This window comes from Dipodomys ordii, unplaced genomic scaffold (assembly GCF_000151885.1).
Source record: "Dipodomys ordii isolate 6190 unplaced genomic scaffold, Dord_2.0 Scaffold1, whole genome shotgun sequence".
Classification (NCBI taxonomy): domain Eukaryota; kingdom Metazoa; phylum Chordata; class Mammalia; order Rodentia; family Heteromyidae; genus Dipodomys; species Dipodomys ordii.
The window spans coordinates 16,386,020-16,407,630 of NW_012267217.1; the positions used below are offsets into that span (position 1 = coordinate 16,386,020).

A 21,611-nucleotide genomic window follows, 5' to 3' on the forward strand; every position below is an offset into this window, starting at 1 on the left:
TATATACAAGTTGCAGAGTACCAAAATCAAGTACAGTGATAACAGGGGATATAAAACTTTCTTAAGTGTCTGGTAGGTCCTATGGAAAATAAGGCTTACTAGAATAAATAATACCTGTGTGGGCATATTAATTTTTTACAATGATGTTAATACCATTTTCACATTTAATGTCACATGAGTAAGAACTGCAACTCACTATTTGTTCTCTACTGTAGGATCTTTCAAAGGTTGTAAATTGGTGATTGCCATGATAGTGCTTTAATATCTGATTATCTCATTCCCAATTTAATCCCAGAGCAGTGATAGACACTGATTTTTCTCAGGACATACAGCGGACAATGGCAGGTAAGGACACTAAATCCAAGCTGAGTGAAACAGCTATTTTAAAATGTTCTTTAGCTGGGTGCCAGTTAATTCATGGTTGAAATTTAGCTGAGATCTGAGGATTGAGGTTCAAAGATAGCTTGTGTACCAAAGTCCATGAGATACTTAACCACCAAAGAGCTGGAAGTGGAGCACTGGCTCAAATGATAGAGTGTTAATCTTCAGCAAAAAGCTCAGAGACAGAGCTCAGGACCTGAGTTCTAGACACATAATTGGCACACACACACACACACACACACACACACACACAAGCACTCTCCTCCCCCTCCCTTGCTTTGCTGCTTCTGATACATTTATTGACATTGCAATTTATTGAGGTTCTATTAATGGAAAGAGGGATATGAGTACTTTTACCCAGGCTTTTGTTTCTTTTTATTATTATCTAACTATTTCTACAAAGGAGTTGCCTTTTAACAAAGTGTATGAATACAATATATCTTGATCAATGTCTTGACTAAGTTTTTGACATGATTTTAATCATATTTTCTAAGACAAATCATGTCATATCTGTAAACTAGGGTGTAATGATAAGAATACTGGACTGGAAATTCATCTGTGTTTTTTTTTTTTTTTTTTGCCAGTCCTGGTGCTTGAACTCAGGGCCAGGGCACTGTCCTTGAATTTCTTTTGCTCAAAGCTAGCATTGTACTTACTTGAGCTACAGCACCCCTTACAACTTTTCTGTTTATGTGCTACTGAGGAATTGAACCTAGGGCTTTATGCATGTAAGACAAGCACTCTACCACTGAGCCATATGCTCAGCCCCTCATCTGTGTTTTTATTACATTATATCCTTTGGATGGTTTTAATTGATTAGGAAACTTTGGTGGTAAGAATATAACATCTAGGTATGGGTACAAAAATGTACTGAATGCAATGGATAGATTACAGGGCTCTTTGTAAAACCTTAATAATGTAATGACCCTTGCAACCCTATATCAAACTCTTAGATTTTATACACACACAAAAAGTGTCTCTATCTCCCTAGATTACAAAATTTATAAGACACATGATAAAAGGGCCCCTATTTTAAAGCTGTGCTAGCTGTCAAGAACCTCTTTAGATCACTATTTTATTCTTTAGCAAAAATCAATAGAAGTCACTTATTGTGCTTTTTTGTGGACAGAAATAGGATGGAGATCATCGATGGGTATAATTAAAAAATCCCAAACTGTGCGTATAAATTGAGAATCACTGAGACAATGGAGGTAACTGCTTGCAAAATTTACATAGATTCATTTGAGGAGAGTGGAAGCATTAGTTACTTTACCAAATGGTTGTTTCTCGACTGGTATTTCAATAGCACTCTTTCATGCATGGAAATTTCCACAAGATTTTAAAATGCTTCAGTATCTGAGCAACTTGTATATAAAGCATTTTTTTTAATGTGTGGATGCTTCTGAAAATTGAGGTTGTAATAAAATATGCTGAGCAATAGTAGTTGATGTTTCTGAGAGGCCAGAAAAGACACAATCCTTTAAGATGCCATAACTAGTAATCATTAAGAGGAAGAATTAATCATTATAGAATATATGGTATTTAACATTCAAAAAATAATATTTTTATTTTCTTCACCTAAAATAGATTCTATATGCTTATGAAGTATATGGTTCAAAGAACATGTAACTTATTAATTGAAATTAGTATGACACATGACTATAGTAGGCAATGAAACACATTAATCTGATACATAGTATAGCATACAATATATAGTACATATAAAATATATATAATACATTTATATAATATGATGCAATATTATATGATTAATTTTTATAAACACCGGCTATTTGTCAGACATAATGCTAACACTATAAATTTTAAGCTTATAGATCTTCATGTGAAATCAGTGTTATTCCAATTCTACAAACTCCGCAAAAATCCCGACATCTTATTTTCCATGTTTATTAAAAGTCTGCTTTACCTACATTTTACTTCATTTAGTTTGGACACAGTTTCCCTTTGACTTTGAACATATTCATTTATTCTCCCTCAATTTTTAAATGTGTATTTGTGAACTATTTCTATTTTATATGGTCACAGAAGAAACATTACACTTTATTAAGTATGTTATCTTGTTCATAATATATACCTTCTAATAAATTCTAAGACAGACATCAAATGAAATTGACACAGGAAAAATATCAGTTATTTAGTTTACTATCTATTGGAGAATATTTAGACACAAGAATGGTAGGCTACTAATTGAAGGAGAGAACATTGAATTAAAGACTTTTAAGCCCTTAATATACCAGAGAGATAGCATGATACCATAAAATAGACAGAGCATAAACAGCTATTTCCAGCAGACTTCATACAAAGTAAAAATGAAACACAAGGAGACCCATCAGGGAGCCACACTGTAGAAGCAATTGCTGTTAGTAGAGACAGTTGAGCTCTGGGATAGAGTGCTGTGCTGCTTCATAGCTCAGTGGGAGCTCATGGAGGAACAGCCACCCCCTATAGACAGGAATGCAAAAACAATGGACTGGACATTTGCTGACAATGGGACTCTAACATACTATTCTCTGAATAGTATGATTACTTCCAAAGATGACAGAAAGTTTTCTAGGCACCTTTTGCTGTGTCCTCTAAGTGGCTGTCCCTCAGCTTATTTCATTAAACAAGGAAATTGACAATATTGTAAAGGAGGGAAATGACTTTCAAGGTTTCATAGAAGAGAAGTCCTGGAATGTTTTCATCATTATGTTTATTAGAATCAGAAAAAGCAAATAAATTTAATTGCCTTCTTCAAATAACTATATACTCAGGAGTTATATAAATAATTCTTTGATTTCCAAATACCAAGTTAAATACAATCAGAATACTGGTAGATAATTAGCATGCCTGCCTAGCTACCTGTCTGCCTGACTTCTTTCCCTCCTTCCTTCTCTCCTCCCTTCCTTCCTTCTTTCCTATCTTTTTCTTTTTTGTTTCTGACAACATTGGGTTTGAACTCAAGGCTTTCTACTTGCTAGGCATGTACTACAATGTCCTACCCAAGCCTATAGTATAATACAATATTTTTTCCCCTGTAGTTCTGGCTTTTGAACTCAGGACCTTGGGCTTTTCAAGCAGTCACTTTACCAACAAGTCTAGACTCCAACCTATTTTGTCTGAATATAGTTTGCTGTAAGTAATAGAAGTGAATGGAAAGTAGATAAGTTATCTGTTTTTTCTCACTAATATTATTTATACCCTAACAAGTACTGACACTAAGCATTCACTTTATTATCTGTTGCTTTTCTCAGAAAACCTCATGAGCGAGGACTTAGGAAAGTAAACCTTCAAAAGCCCTGGGACAAAGGAAATGGTCTCAATGCTAAATATTATTTTTTCTCTGTAGTAAAATTGGTTTTAAAAAATGAAGAAATCAGTCTCCCCACTAAAGCAAAGTATATTGTTTGAAACTACACACATCTGTAATATGCTGATTAAAGGTACCCAAAGAAAACCAGTCCCACTTCTTGGATCCTGTGAATCTTACATTATATATAGTAAAAAGCAAAACTAAACAAATAAAGTTTTTTGCCAATGTGATTAACAATACTGAAACTGGGAAATAATCCTGGAGCATTACATGGGCACCCCAAAGACAGCCACACTTGTCCTTGTAAAAGAGAGGCAGAGATGAATTCCATCATGGCAAAGGACCCATTACAGTAAGGATCCAACTTGAGCCGAGAGAGAGAGAGAGAGAGAGAGAGAGGAGAGAGAGAGAGAGAGAGAGAGAGAGAGAGAGAGAGAGAGATTTGAAATGTTACTTTCTGCACTTTGAAGATGGAGAAAAAGAGACATGAATCAAATGCTATAGATCTAGAAGCTGAAAAGGCCAAGAAATAAATTCTGACACTGTAATTTCAGTCCCAGTGAAACTGCTTTTACATTTCTGGAACTGTAAGGGCATAAATTTGCATGACTCTGAGCCATCAGGTTTGTGGCAATTTGTTATAGCAGCTATAGGAAACTAATACAATGCATGTAAATATTTTCAGGACAAATGAAAATTGTCAGAGACCAGGAAAGAAAAAGAGACTATGTTGGGGGATGGAAATCAGCATGTATGGGGGACAGGGATAGAGTGGGTGAATAAGGGTGAATATGGTTGAAATAATTCATATGTCTATATGAACAAAGAAGTAAAAACTGCTAAAATGTTTTTCAAAAAGGAAAAGGGGAGATTAGGAATAGAGATGGACCCAATGAGTTTCATTGGATTGTATGTATGGATAGAACGCCCACAAAGAACTTCCAAAGTAATTAAATTTCAGCAACAACTCTCAAAAATATTAATGCATATAAGAATAATCTTGGGAAATATTCAAAAATCATATTCCTAACCTTACTGTCAATAAATCTGACATAAGCAAATTGAAGAGAACCTGGGATCTATGTTATAATTATTCACTGTAGATAATATTCAGAAAAAAAAATCTTGTCTTAATGTTGCCCTTGGTTCAATTTCGTTTTTGTCGGTCGTGGGTGCTGAACTCTGGGCGTGGGTGCTGTCCCTCAGCTCTTCAGCTCAAGGCTAGCGCTCTACCATTTGAGCCACAGCATCACTTCTGGCTTTTCTCTGTTTATGTGATGCCAAGGAATCGAACACAGGGTCTCATACATGTGAGGCAAGCACTCTACCAACTGAGCCAACTTCCCAGCCTTGGGTTCAATTTAAAAAATATATATATAATTACTAGACCCTGTATTTTTCAAGGTAAAAGGTTTGTTGGAAAAAAAGTCTTCTTTGTCTTGCATATCTTACTTCAGTGTTGAACTAGTGAGGTACATCCTAACCCTTCCTGATTTTTATGTGCTTTGTAATTGAAAAAACAGCCATTGTTCCCAGTCTTTGTATATGGGCTTTAGACAAGGCAGTATATTCGCAAGTTGCCTGGTCAAAGGTCCTAGGACCCCTCAACATTTTTTTTCTGATTTTCCACTGGCCCTGTCCTTAGCCTACAGAATGGTAGATCTACAATGATACCTGTTTACAGCAGTGTCTAAACTTGGCAACCATTCTGTCAACTCTCTAAGTCAGTGGAGATAGCAACAAATCCACCAGGGAGCCTCCAGACAAGCCAATCACAGCTCCAACTCTTCTTTTGGAGTCTTTAGTCACATGGTCCACTCCTGTGCTTCCTTCCCTAGAAAGCAGAGGGAATCCAAAGCCTTCCTCTCAGTTACTCTGGCTTTGCTTCACAGGGACAATAGCATGCATATGTGTGTGTGAGATATAAAAAATTCCACTTTTCCACAGAAGTCTAGTGTTGGTTTAGAGTAGCCTAGATACAGTAGCTGCTCAGTTGTCACTAGAGTATGGCCAGAGTTATTCTAGTCTATGTATATTTGCTATCTGCCTTGGGGAAGAAGAGCCTCTGATTACATCTTGTTAGATTCACATTTGCCTGTGCTTACATTTTCATGTTTCGAAAATGAGATAGATGTTTCATCAAGTAGTACCATAATCATATTTTCCCCCTTTGGTGCTACATAAAGGAAAATTCTATGTTAAAATGATTTAAATTTGATGAAACATCTAAGTAAAAGAATGAAGTTCTATCATCCATTGTAAAATGGTGACAATAAAATTAGATCCAGTTCCATAGTTAGAGTTCAGGCTGATCATTAATACAACATTTTTTTCATGAAATTGTTGCTATTTTTATCCCTTGACAGTCTCTAATCCTCAGAAGACAGAGCATAAGAACTTATAGTTTTGTCCATAGTCATCCCCTTTATTGGTAGATATTTCCCACATGTAGAAAATGCTGAGAAGCTAGATATTCAGTAAATCATCAGCTGATTAGGGATTTCCATTGAATTTCCCTTGAAATAAAAGTGTTTTTGCACAAAATATCAGGAAAACAGGCTCAGTGCAGGGATAGAGTGAGTTCTAGAAATATTTGAAATTATTGTTACACCCCATTTTCCCTGTTTTTGTACATTCTATTAAAAAGGAAGAATAAACTTCCAAAAAGCTCCCATGGAAATCTTCATAGTTTATAACACCATCATACATTGCTTAAATATTCAATTTCCCTCTGTATAGAGAGGTTTCACTTAGTGGAATAAAGCTGCGATAAATATTTTTTGATGAACTACATTGTATATTGAAATTACCTAAAAACTACAGTTTGATAAACAAAATCATTTAACTGAATTTCATTTGGAAAATACTTGATTAAGTATTTTTCATTCAAATAAAATAAGAATAAGGAATCACAGACAACCTTAACTTTTAGGACCAAAAATAGCTCACATGATGGTTTTGCCTGAGCTTAATTATGACCACACCTATGTGGCATATTTTACAGCATATAATCTGAAAATATTTCTCCTCTAATTTAATTATTATTTACAAGTGGGAAATAGTCATGATTTTCCTGACAGAAGCTGTTTTTTATGTATCATTCAGTCTTTTGGCGCCTTGAAAACTAAATTGATATTAAACATTTTTTCCAATGTCCCCAAATACTGGTGAATAGTTCTTAAACAAAGGTTCCTTATGACAAAATAAATCTATACCTAAAGGATCCATATGTGTACATCTGTTTGCACATCTACTAGGCAGGCAAACTGTTATAAGTGTTAACGTGGCTGCATTTGGTAGATGTGCAAATGCCCTGGTCCCAGTCACTCCATTCTAGTGTTCCTTTCTCCAATGGTGGAGAAAGGACTTTTTAAATTCAATGCCTTGCATGAAATATTGGCTATTCTCTTCTTTTTCTTATGTGGTTAATAATTTGCCATTCAATAATTCGCCCATTTTTTATTTAAAATCTCCAGCATTTGTTTCTTATTTTTTCTCTCAACTGCCACTATTCAAGTTCAGACTCACATATTGAATCATTGCAATAGCTTCTTGATTAGTTTTCCTCTGCAGCTTTCCCCTTTGCATTATTTTCAAATCCAATGACATAGTAACCTTTTTAAATTACTGTTTTTATCATTGTATTTCTCTGTGCATAAACTTTCTAGGGTGGTCTTTGTGGGATTAAATCCAAATTCGTCAGCCTTGCATGAAATCTTGTTCACCATCTGACCCTGTTCACTCATTTAACAAGTATTTATTGAGAGTTGACTGTGTGCATTCTCAGTTTTTTTTTTTATAATTCTCAGTATCTTAAAGGACTTCAGATTTATGTTGGATATATGTGGAAAATACTGGTAATTAATTAAAAAACTGATCTAGATATCAACTTCAAATGTCTTAAAAGACAGCCTATCATGTACAATTTATGTGAGTATATTTGGCAAATATTCTATGTTGAATAGCAATAATATCTTGTTTTAATCTGCATTACAATGCTTACCATTATAATAACATGCATTATTACACATTTTATAGGCTAATGCATGAATAAACATACTTTATTTTATTTTTAATTTTTATAATTTATGTTTATTGTAAAGATGATGTACAGAGGGGTTACAGTTATATAGAAGGCAGATAAAAAGCAAATTTCTTTATGAACAGTGTCATTCCCTCACTAATATGCTTTTTGTAATCCAACTGAAAAAATATAGAGACAAATTAGTGTTTAAATAGAATATTATTCAAATTAAAGTATTTTTGTATAATAATCCTGTGACTGAGTCCAATTATGTTAGATTTATTAGTTCTTATTTTGTCTGTTTATGCATAGGTTATATATGTATTTTTCTGCCACTAGAACTATAACTATTACAGGATGTAGCAACATATCACACATTTCTTATTCTTGGGCACATAGAATGCCTATGATTTATCTTACTCCTTCTGTCTAGCAACTAGATTCAATTAATTACATGATAGAGTTGTGATTGAAGTGCATGGATGTTAGTGAGATGAACCCGTTTTAAGTCTGTCTCCTTTCCATTGTTTCCCAGACTTCTCTGTTGGCATGTCTGTGCAGTTACCTTGTATCTGAAAGCTTAGCTACTAATATAATGACAATATGAATTGCTTCAGACTTTGTACATGCAGAAAACCAACCATATTATGTTAAATTATCAAAACTTTGGGGGCTTTTGTCATTGCAGCACCCTGATGGCTGCAGGCATACTATGTAGTAGATGTAAATTCTCATGCCCATTGAAATGCTATCAGAGTGATTTTGGCTAGCACTGTTGGAAATGTACAGCTGGACACAATGGCTGAGACACAAGCAGTGAAGTTGACTATCAATAATCTTCCTGGAGATTTCTTATCAATCATGGCTGGCTCATGATCATGCATTATCTGTGATTGGTACCTCTGGTGTCATACTTATTGGCTATGTTTTCCTCATTCCCATAATTCCCCTGAGTTTCTCATTGTTTTAATTTTCTAGTAGATTTATTAGCATGCTTATTCTCTTCTTTTTAAAAAAAATATTATCATTAAGTAGCTGTGTAAAGAAGGAGCCAATTCAACAAAGCAGTTTATAAATACAATATACAAGATATCTTGATAAATGTGACTCCTTTTAACATTCTCACCCATCTCTCTTACCCACTCTTCCACACTCTTCTTAATTTTGTAGGCTATCCATTGGGTTCTGGAGGGCATTTTCTCCCTCTTCTCTTCATTGTCTACTTCTTCCCTCTTGGCCTCACCCTTTTCAACCTGTTTCTTGGTGGTTTATTTTGCTGAACTTTAATTGTGCTTTACTAAGGAAGTACACTTTTTGAGATCTCCCTTGAATCTCCTGATTTTCAGTTAAAACATTTCTATACACTTGCATACTGCCTGACATATTTACTTATGAGTTTATAATCTATATCTAACTTTCACATGCAGGGGGGGGAGGGGTTAGGGTGGAGTGTAGTTGTGGAGTTAGGAGATAAGTGATGGTAGGGGAAAAAACGAGGAGGCAACAATGCTTGATAAGAAATGTACTCATCACCTTGCTCATGTAACTGTAACCCCTCTGTACAGTATTTTCACAATAAAAACTTATTAAAAAAAGAAAAACATGCATTGCTTCACTTGGTATATTCTTTCAGGTTTTTGTATTTATTTACAAATGGTACACTATCAACATTTCTAATGGATGAGTAAACCTCCATTTATTTTTCATAAGCTCTGAAACTTTTGAGGGAAGATGCCTTTTTATCTTTGCTTGGTCTTCTTCTTCTAATACAAGTTTTAAAAAATAAAATTTTCTTAATAAAGTCTAAGTGATTCAATCAATGTATGAAAGCAATTAATAATATAATTTGAAGGTTTTTTAAGTTCTTTTAAGTTTTAATATTTGTATTTCTGTAGGTAGCTAGAAATTGAATACATTTTTATTTCTTGGATAAAACTCTAAAACATGCCATTGCAGACTCTCACTTCTGGTTTATATATAAATGACCTTTATATTTTTACCTGTCATTGTCATTTCTGAGTATTCAAATTAAATTAAATGTTTTAAATTTCATGTACAAGAAACTTTTTCAAACCTTCAAATTACAAACACAATTCTTAATTACTCTGGTAGTTTGTAGGGTAATGTCAAACTTCCAGAGCAATTGTTACCCTCTAATTTCAGAGCAACTTTTTCCTCTGGTTCCTACCCAAACACAACGCTTCTTTGCGCTGTTTGTTGGGACTTTTGCTGAACCTTCTTTATGACATTTAGCATAATGAATATTTTGAACACATCTGCCTTAATCACTTTACTTCTAAATATCAGGGACTTTTTCATTAAAGCTCCATGTAGAAACTAATTTCGAGATTCATTTCTAACTTTTTCACTAACCCTATTACTCTAGACCAGGCCTTTTCAAAGTCTCCCTTTGGGAATTTACAAAATACTGGTTTATTTTTCATTGCATTCTTTCCAGTTAAATATGTTTGAGATTCACTGCCATATAACTCAGAATACCTAGGAAATTCTACTTTTTATCATTTTAAGATGATGAAATTAGTTTCTATTTCATAGTCAAGATTAGACATATAAAGTGGAGACAGTTTACTTAAGCATAATCTAAAAATATAAAATGTTTACTTATAAAAAGTTTACTTAAGTGTAATCTAAAAATATAAAATTAAAATTTTTCTTGCATACATTATTTAAAAATAATATACTTTAAAGTAAAAAAATGTACTAGGAGATTTGCCTCCTAATTTAATATAAAGCGGAACAACAGAAAGCAATAGATTGAAGTATTAAATAACCTCAATTATACCTTAATATTTATTAAAGGAAATCCTGTTTTTTAATCTATGATTTTGTTAGGTAGGAAACATTTTTGTAACTAAAGGACTAGATATTACTAGACTATTATAGCATTGAGCTCCATAAATAAAAGAAATCATGTATTACATAATAAGTTATTTGATAGTCCTATGATACCTGACTTATAGAATGAAATCTTCATTAAGTAACAGAAACTTATAAATATCTAATTTTAAAATATTTACTTGTTGAATATTCCTTGGATAAAGCATTAACTCTAAATTGAGGTTTGTTTATTCTAGATACAGGTTATTATTATTATTATTATCTTGGTTGGTCCTGGGGCTTGAGTGCTGTCCCTCAGCTCTTCAGCTCAAAGCAAGTGCTCTACAACTTGAGTCACAGTGCCTCTTCTGGTTTTCTGGTGGTTAATTGGAGATAAGAGTCACATGGACTTTTCCTGCCAGGGCTGGCTTTGAAGCGTATTCTCAGATTTCAGCCTCCTGAGTAGTTAGAATCTCAGGTATGAGCCAGTAGTGCCCAGCTAGATGCAATTATAATCCATCAAATTAGAACAAGCCAAAGATTAAATACATCCACAACTATTCTCCACATCATCTATAAGATAATAGTATCTTCACAAAGCCAAGCTTGATAGTTAACATATATATGTATGTGCTCACTTAGGTTTTGGACCTTCCTCATCGTGGAAAGTGAGCATTTTGATGTCTATGCTGATTAAGACTCTCACAAACAGCAAATGTAAATGAGAACATCTCATGACCAATTCGCCACAGCTTGCCTGTTTCATCCTGCAAATGGAAATTCAATTACCCATTCAAACCTTTGCTTTTGGCAATGTTAATACAATTAATGAAGGTGCAACAATTTAAAACACCATTGGCTAGCAAAATTTCGTGTTTTGCAAGATTAAGTATGCTTCAATATTATACCTAAACATTTGGATCTTATGCCTAATAAATTTTAACCTTTGAATCAACCTTACTAAAAGCACAATAAAAATGTAGGATAAAACATATTTTTAGGAGAATTAAGTGTTAATATTCCAGATAGACTTTGTTTCTAAGTGAGTAATAGAATAGAGTGGGCTGCAATTGCTCTAATTTTGTCTGTTCTTTGGCAAATAAACAAAACCTAAATGTATACAGATATCTCTCTTTGCTGAGCAATTTCATTGCAACCTATAATTGCTCCACTATTAGTGATAAATTCTGATTTACAGCTTAATTGGCCAGAAGTGAATATAGCTTCAAGGTCATTGCAATAAAGATAACAAGAACTTTAGGGGTATATAAGTTAAGCTAGACATTGTTTTGTGCAGCAGTGGAGAAGATCTGTTTAATACATTAGAATACAATATGAGCTGTATTGTGTGGCACTGACTCCATGCATATAACACAAGAAAGGTCAATTTGAAGTACTCACAGAAATCATGCAGTAAAATATTTTATATTTAACAACATGACTCTGTTGCTTTTTCCCTACAAGAGATACCAATAATTACATGATGCCAAAAGGGATTAAAAATGGACCAATTAAAGCCTCTAGGAAAGTTAAGCTCTAAAAGAAGCAGTAGAAAATACTCGAAAAATAGAAGCAAGGATTTTAGGAACCTAAAAATCTAAAATTGCATACTGAGCTGATGCATAGAGAGAGCCTGTTATTTCTTCATAAAATATAAGTGGAATCTTAGGATGTAGGGAGTGATCCTGACTATGATAGAAGAAACAGTAACAAAGGCATTTATACAGAACTTTGAAGCTCATTATTTTCTAAAGCACATTGAAATATGTAAAAGACATCTTTGCGTTTTCATGGAAATAGAAGAGGAAATCTGGTTGGTATATGAACAACTAATTTTCAACTGATACCCAAATCACACAAATTTGAGGCATGATTTATAGAAGAAAGAATAACATTTTTCACATTAAAAAAGAAACAATACTATCTAAAAAAAGAATAACATGTAAAATTAAATACTAGAATAAGCCTAGTCCCTAGAGATATGAATAAAGTAAGAAAGTATAAGATTTTTTGACTGCCTACAGTTGAAGAAATACTCAGAAAGCTAACAAAACTTCCACTATTAATAGCCATGCTTGTCAGGTAGAATGCTAACATATTTGTCTAGTTAGAAGGATGTTTCTTTAATAATACCTAAAGCCAATTATTGTTATTCTATTAAACAGGCATTATGTGCTAATAAGATGATCTTCATATAAAGTACATGGTTAGAATTAGCCTCTCTGCATTAGTTTCACATATTTTAAGTCTCATATAAAAAATGAAGAAAATGTCTTAAAACAGAGAGAAAACTTGGATAGAGGAGGAAGATGGCATCATGGGAGAGTGGCAGCAAATAGGAACAGAGGGTTTTGAGTTAATCCCCTGTATTGCAAATAAATAAAAACCAAACACAAGAAAAACAGTGGGATGGTAGACACTGTATGAAAGCTAATACCACATTTAAATGTTGATATTTCTATTAGTAGATTTTGAGAGGGAGCCCTGATAAGTGCATGCACAGACTGTCTGAAAAGTGAGTCATAAGAGAGTAAAAAGAACTATATTTCATATAAACTATCTGAGAAGTAGATCTTGGTTGCATTCATGGCTTGAATTGATCTGCTTTGTGAATAGACTGTTTCCCCCCACTCCCTGAGATAAACTGCATTCACAGAGATTCCAGTATGTCTACACTATTAGGAATTTTTTTAAGAGGTGATTCTTAGATTTGTGTTTTTCCCTTCTGGTGCTCTTTTTCACCATAAGCACTAGCTCCTAGAGACTCAAGAGAGCCACAAAACCCTATTGTAAGTAAATCTATAGGCAGGAAAGGGCTTGGTGAGGACAACACATCCAAGAAATATGGACAAATAAGAGCAGTTACCTCTGCACAGACATTACTGGAACCAGAAATCTAGACACTATTATTATTGTAGGCAATCAATAGGGTCTACATAGATCCTTGTCTCCCTCTAGCACCTGGATTTTTCAGAAGAATATAACTTACCAAGAAAAAAAAAGAAATAAAGGCAAAACATTTCAAATAAAATGAGGGAGAATGGAACATTAGCCTTATGGGAATTATTGTATACTCTTCAGGAATATATTTACTCATAGATAAGTGGTTAGATGAGACATTGTTCTGTTTACACTGATTAAGAAGGCCAGGTGAAGTCTGGCTGAGATCTGATGATGTTTGTTTAAAGCCAATCCAGGCAGGAAAGTCTGTGATACTCTTATGTCCAATTAATCACCAAAAAGCCAGAAGTAGATCTGTGGCTCAAGTTGCAGAGAACTAACCTTGATCAGAAAAGCTCAGAGGTATCTTCTTTCCTGGCATACATAGAGATTTCTATACCACATTCACTTCTCAGAAATCAAATGAAGGTTCACACAGTGAGAGAACTCTTAGTGATATGAATTTAAATAGGAGCTGTACAATGCACCAGGTATGTGACATTGAGGCTAACATTAATCTCATTGAGTCTTACATTCTTGGGAATTATAATATCCATGTAGTTAGATTATTTCAATAATCAACTGATATCCACATTTTTTCATTTATTGTAATTGTTTTTAATATATATTTCCCATATATATTTTTATTTTAAAAATACTGTTCAGAGGGGTTACAGTAAGGTAATGAGTACATTTCGTATCAATTATTGTTAATTCCTCCTTTGTTTTTCCCCTACCATCCCTTCCCTCCCCACCTTCCCATTAATATATATTTTCATTGTAGAGCTACTGTACAGACGCATTATGGGTATATGAGAAAGTAATGAGTACATTTCCTGTTGAGCATTGTTACCCCTTCCTTTGTTTCTCCCCTACCATCCCTTCCATCTCCACCTCCCCAACTCCTCCCCTGCAAAGTTGTAAAGTTGGTTTTCAACATAGTGTCTTGTGCATCACCTTGTTATGATGGGTCAACCTGTGTCCTTTTTTCAGCATTTTGTTATTTCCCTTCCCCTCTACAAATTAGAAACATGTAATTGTTTTTTTTAATGTGCTCATTTACCACCTTTTAAAATGTGCTCATATACAACAAAAGTATGTGATGTGGATATGGTTTCAATGAATATGTTGGAATTTGTTCTTTAGGAGGGGAGATGGTAGGGGCTGTACGAGGTGGGCCTAGAAGGTGGATCTTGAGTTATTGAGGGCATTGGCACTGAAGAAACCCTTACAGCTCTTTGAAGAGGTTTGCTATAAAAGGAGCAAACCTTTCCCCTCTTTATCTACTTTCTGACTCAAAATTAGACCATTTTTTAAAGACAGTATTAAGTATTACATGTTGAATGAACTGCAGCTGGCCATGGAGAAAGTTGGAGAAAAGACATTCCAAGAACAGGAAAGTGGAGTTTTAGAGGCAGTATGTAGAACTCTGGTTTAGGGTCGAGAGAGATCACTGTATAGAATGTAGAATAGATATAACATAATGCTGACACAAAGGATATGAGGTATTTTTTGCTTTATAAGCTATAGCGATTAATCAGACTCTTAAATATTTCTTAGTGTGATACACATTTTTAGAAGATAAAGGAGGAAGAAGAATTTGATATATATAAATAAATAAGGGCATACTGAAATCTGAAAAAAAAATGTCATTGAAGGTAAGGGTTTAACCATGAGGACATAGGGGCTAGAAGGAAGTGGAACTTTCCAGGTTAAAGAAAAAGCCAATGGAAAGTCAACATGCTCTGAAAAGGAGCAAACTTCCTTCATTCTGAATTCCAGGTCTCAATGCAATTGAAGCAGCAAAGCAGTGTTATAATCCTGAGAGCCAGGACTCTGTTGATACTGGATTTTGAGTTTCAGAGAACACAAAATAAATGATTTGAGTAAATAAGAATGTATAATATAAGGGGCAAGAAAAGCATAGAGTCCAATAAGGATTAGAATCTAGAGGGAGGTATACAATCCAGAAGCACAGGATGGTTGATGGTGAAGAATCTCTACAAGAACCAAGGCCATGATGTGCTTACCCTTCACTGTCATATTCAGTTCTGGAAAGTCCACAGCCATGAATAGAGGAAAGGCAGTATTACACCATCCTGTTCTCTGTATTAGCGTTTTCAACACTACCAACAGTATGAAGTTCATGTTTTCATCAACAATATTGAGTGCGAAGGAGACACAGAGAGAGAAATAGAGAGCAGGAAGAGCAAAAGAAAAAGGAGGAGAGGGGAGAGAAGCAGAGATGAAGAAAAGGGAGAAGTATAGATTGAGCTCAGAATCAAATACAGCCTTGATAACAACTAATGATATGAAAACTATATCTGCTATATTCATGTTCCTAGAGAGCAGAAACAGACAGAACATTCCATAGTGAGAATTTATATGGAGAGAAAACCTAGGCATAATCAAATCAACCTCTACATAGTTTCACCTAAAAATCTATCCCTTGACCTTCTTCATCAAGGTCTGAAATCTACAGTTTGGAAAATACCATTCCATATTCTGTCGGTCTAACATTCTTGTGGTGTGAGAGTCATGGGTCAGAGGATATGTAGTGGCCTATGGTTTTCCCACAGATTCCAAAGGGAATTGCATCAGAGTAGTCAAAATTATTTCTTGGAGAGTTAAGAAAATCAAAATAGGTAGATTTTTGTTTTATATAATTTTGTCTTCTATTTTGTATGCTTTTTGATGAACATAATAGTTATGTGCAACTTATCCATATAAAACAATGCGAGGCATAATGAAAAATAATTTTACTCATGAAATGGACAATTAAAGTTAAAAATCTTTTAACTTTAACTTTTAACTTTTTAGCTAAAAAAGATTTGGTCTGTCCTTATACACCCACACTATCTAGCTTTGTGATGCTAGCTGGAAGGAGGAGAATCTGGTTGACTGTTGTAGTCATCTGTCTGTTGATCTTTAAAATGTATATGTGAGCTACAGAATTATTTGAGAAGCACTGCTTCTCGCTGAATATGTTGTGTATTTCTTTTATTAGAATCACAATTATTCTCAATTTCAAGACACAAATAGCTTCAAAGAGTTTTTAGATCAAGTATTATAGACTGTTAAGAATATGTCATAAGTTTGTTCCTAAAAATAATTTTGGTAAGTGAAAATCCTAGGACCCAAATTCAGTACTAACTCTACATACTATTTATCAAGAGAATATAGTAATTCAAACATTCTATGAGTGGTTGAATCATCTTATGTATCAATACTCTAAACTTGGCATTTTGTTAACTGCACAAAATGTTTTAATTAAGGTATGTTAGTCATGCGTACATACTTACAGATATACTGTGATGTGTTCATAACCAAATACAAATTGTGTTTTAATTATCTTCATATTTATCTTAGCCTTAGCCATTCTTTCCTAAATGTGATTATGTCTGAGGTATGATTGTCCCCTATATATATATATATTATATATATATATTAGATTAGATTAAATAAATCAAGATTTCAGGGATGAACACATAACACTGAACCAATTCTGTCAATTGGAAGGTTGACAAATGAGATCATTTTTATAACTACAGAAAAGCTGTATTCTAAACACTGAACATTTTGCTGAGATGGGTGACCTAAAATATCAAACTCATAGACATGTCTCAGAAGACAAAGACAAACTACCAGAAAGCACATGTGTTAACTTACTATTGAGGGAGAACTTTAAAAGGGATGACATGACATATAACAGCAGTTATCACTAAAATGGGAAAATCTGGAGAGCCAGGCAGATTTTGTGCTAAGAATGGTAACATAATTAGGGGGAAAAATGATGGCAGCTCTATATGTACTTTGTGACATCACCATTGAGACTGCTGTTAGGAAGAAAAATAAAGTTCAAGTGAATGTTATTGTATGGAATGACATAAAAAAGGAAAGAATTATGAGCATACTACCATTCTTAAATATTTTAGTATGAATAAAAAATTTATCAGGGAGAAGATGTAAATTCTTTGTGATTGGGGATTCTGTAGCTTCAAATAGTATAGCAATGCATATGCATAGGAAGTGCCAGTGGGTACCCCCAGTAAAACACCTCTCAAATGGAAACTAATGTATTTATGTTCTGAGCTGGCTGGAGGCAGGCACACCAATATGTCTAAGGAAAATCATGGCCACTAAAAGTGCTCCTAGCTTGAGGCTGATTTTAGACATTTTCTGTAAGTCAGATGAGGAAAGTTGATATGCCTATTTTTAGAATAGAAATGTCAACAGGGTCGTTTTGAAGACATTAGCCTAATTTCCTATAATTTATTAATAAATTCACGCTGTGGTTATTTATATACATATTCATATATTTTACTTATTTATGTCTGTGTATGACCCTCAAAGACCCCTCAGCTCTCCTCTAAGCCAAGGAGATGACCTTACCTCTATTGTCACAAAGTGACTTTCCTCAAGATTGGAGCTTTTTATACTTGCACAAAATACGTGGAGTTCAAAGTAATATTATTAGTTATATCTATACTCTGTTTAAGTAAACATACCGAGACACATGTGGGTGTCAAAGCTCTGTTGCCTTTAGGAAGAAAGCTAAGGGATTGGTGGCAATAAATCCAAAGAGACCAATAGAAGCCTAGAAGTAAGGGAGATAAACCAGAAAAGATTCAGGAATTAGAAGTGGAAATTTTCATGTGTGTGTTGTTGTACATCCCCTACTTTGTGGGCACGTTGCCTCTACTGGTATTCACAACTTGAGCATCTCTGGTTCTTAATGCATTTGCAGCTTTCCACATCAGTGAAGCTGTCAGTGAAAAAGATATTTAGAAATTTCCTGGGGTACAATTCCACTTTGGGGTATTTACCCAAATAGTCACAAACAAGGCCATACTAAAGCTCCCAGCACAACTATGTTTATGGCAGCATTATTCAGCACAGCTAAGATACGGAACCAACCCAGATGCCCCTCAGTAGATGAATGGATCAAGAAAGTGTGGTATATATACACAATGGAATCCTATGCCTCCATCAGAAAGAATGCCATCTACCTCATTTGTTAGGAAATGGAAAGACTTGGAAAAATTATATTAAATGAAATAATCCAGACCCAAAGAAATTTAGGTTCCATGGTCTCCTTTATTTGCAATAACTAGTAAACGTCTGGGATAATCTTACCAGACAAGTAGAAAAGGTCAAAAGCTATGTACATATGACCATATAAGATGATGCTAAACTAAATGAATCCCAAGATAGGGACACAAGAGGTCTTTTTCTTTGTAGCTGTTGTTTTTAATGTACTTATAATGTACTATGTGATTTTTTTTGTTTCTTTTGTATATCTCCACCCACCCACCCATGGTATAACCCTTATTTTCACAGTATTTGATGTTGGTGCCCTGCATCTTGTATATGCATTTTTTCTAATTTAGGGAGGGGAAGTGAAAAAACAAAATGTTGAAATAAAGATACAGATTGACCCATTGTAACAATGAGATGTACAAGACACTATATTGAAAATTAACTTTATAACTTGGGGGTGAGGAGGGAGGAGTTGGGGAGATGGGGAGGGAAGGGATGATAGGAGAAAAACAAAGGAAGGAGTAACAATGCTCCATAGGAAATGTACTCATTACCTTTCTCATGTAACTGTAACTCTTGTAACCTGTACAGTATCTCACATATATATAATATAATGTTTCTAATATAATATAATGTATAATATATTATATAATATAATATATTATATATATAAGAAATTTGCTGGGGTATATGGCCATAATTTTTATTTTGGTTAGTTAAATCTATTTTATAGTTGATACAGTTGAAGAGACTCTCCTAACAATTGGTGCAAATTGCTCATGTTTAGAGTTGCATATTAAAAAATAATTAAAACGTAAACCAATTTTACCATTTAGTAAATTATACCTTACTAGCTATCTATCCATCTATCTATCTATCATATATATGTCAAATATTCTAAATGATTTATTGAAGTCTAGATAATCTACTACATAGAAAGTTATTTTCCTTGATTTTTTCCTTACTAATAAAACTAAATAGCTACCAATGATGTTTCTGTCAGCAAAATCTGCGTAAATTCCAAGAGGGCAATATTCAGATTTATGGTATATTATGAGAGATTATTCCTGGAAGGTTTTAATTATGTTGCATATGTCTACATTTTCTACTGGCCAACAAAATTGTAAAGAAGTACAAAGCAAGATTGTTGTTTATAATTTTAAAACAAAAAAGATAGCAGAATAATTTTGTGCTTTTAGAAAATTTGAAAATATAGCGCAGATAGTTGTCATGTAGGCATAGCTATTTCCTCTATTATTACATTAATGCATATTTATATTGTATTACTAACATTTATATATTTTTAGCTAATATCACATTTTCTTAGTTTTCACCTAATAATCATTTTTGCTTGCAAACTATCATCAAGGATTCCACATAGTATTTAGTCATTGTAATCCTTAGATTGTTCTTGGATGTGATAGGTCCTGAGTTTACTCATTTTTGATATCAAATTTTGTTTACAGAAGTATGTTATGAATAGAAGTATGTTTCTATTGCTTTCCTCCATTTCTACCTTCTCTCCCTCCCTCCTTTTCTCCTTCCCACCCCTCCTTTCCTCTCCCTCACTTCCTCCCTCCCTCCCTGCCCACTTTTTCCTTCCTTCCTTCCTTCCTTCTTTCCTTCCTTCCTTCCTTCCTTCCTTCCTTCCTTCCTTCCTTCCTTCCTTCCTTCCTTCCTTCCTTCCTCTCTTTCTCTCTTTCTCCCTCTCCCTCTCTCTCTTTCTCTTTCTTTCTTTCTTTTTTTCTTTCTTCTTTCACTTAAACTCAGGACCCTGTTCTCTCAAGAGGCTTTTTCTCTCACAATTGATGCTCTAACCCTTGAATCATGACACAAGTTCCGATTTTTCGCTGGTTAATTAAAGGTAAAATTTTATAGATTAGTTTCTCCAAGCTGGCTTTAAAACAAGATCTTTAGATTTCATTCTCCTGAGTAGCTAGGATTATAGGCATGAGTATTTAGCATCTTGCTTTCCTATTGTTTACTAAATTATAACTATAAAATAAATAAAATCCATATAAAAATCACACGTATAAAAACTAGTATCAACACATACATAGGCACTTTTATTATTGACTTTTAAATGTTTACAAGGTTAATTAATAATTTTCATACTTCCTTTGTGCAGACTTTTGACATCTAAGGCTTTTTCTATAGTATATGTGGAAAATTTATGTGGGGACTGCTATCTTTAAATAGTAGTCTACAATGGTTATCATTCAACATCCCAGTTTATTAGGACAATGAAAACTGTTAAATATTCATCATTCTGCTCTTTCATTTTTAACTCCACCCCTTCCATCAATTTTCTTAGTTACATAAAATATGCAGTGAATATTAAGTCCTTAGATAATTTATCTATGCCACTATTACAGATTCCATTAATAAATATGTCTTTATTATAGTTACCAGAAAATTTCACTGCAAATTATATTTTAGTGTTGTTGGGCATGACTGGCTTACACCTATAATCCTAGGTACTGAGGAGGCTGAGATCTAACCATAGGTTTGAAGTCATCCCAGACAGGAAAGTTTATGAAACTTTTACTCTAAGTAAGCACCAACAAAAGCCAGGAGTAGAGCTGTGGCTCATGTGGAAGTGTTAGCCATAAGCAATAAAGCTCAGGATGGTACTCAGTCCCTGTGTTCAAGCCCCAGGACTGGCATAAAAATATTGATGCTTAGTACAAATACAAACTTTATATTTATATTAGTAGTCTTAGGAGCATTGATACAAAGTTTTTCATATAGTTCAATATAAGATGTAACTACTTTCAAATTTTAATTTGAAGGTAGGGCAAGAAACTCAATTATGATACTCAATAAAAATAATAAATTTGAATAACCAAGAAAGACCACAGAATAAAGATAACTAAAATGGATCAAGAGAAATAAAAAGCAAAACAAAACCAGGTTCTACAGTAATCATGTATGTGACTAAATCCTACTTCAAAGGACAACGTAGATAAATCACATGTCATTTTTATGCAAAACCCACACAGTGCTATTCTTGCTATAATAGGTCAATGGAGAAAGAATATTTTTGACAAGATCTATTATTGGTGCAAGGTCTAT

At 33.9% G+C, this 21,611-nt stretch overlaps 1 long non-coding RNA gene across 1 annotated transcript in view; it reads left to right on the forward strand.

Annotated features, from left to right (window-relative positions):
- LOC106003242 overlaps positions 1-21,611 on the forward strand; it is a 67,411-nt gene that overhangs the window by 11,164 nt on the left and 34,636 nt on the right. The window lies entirely within an intron of this gene.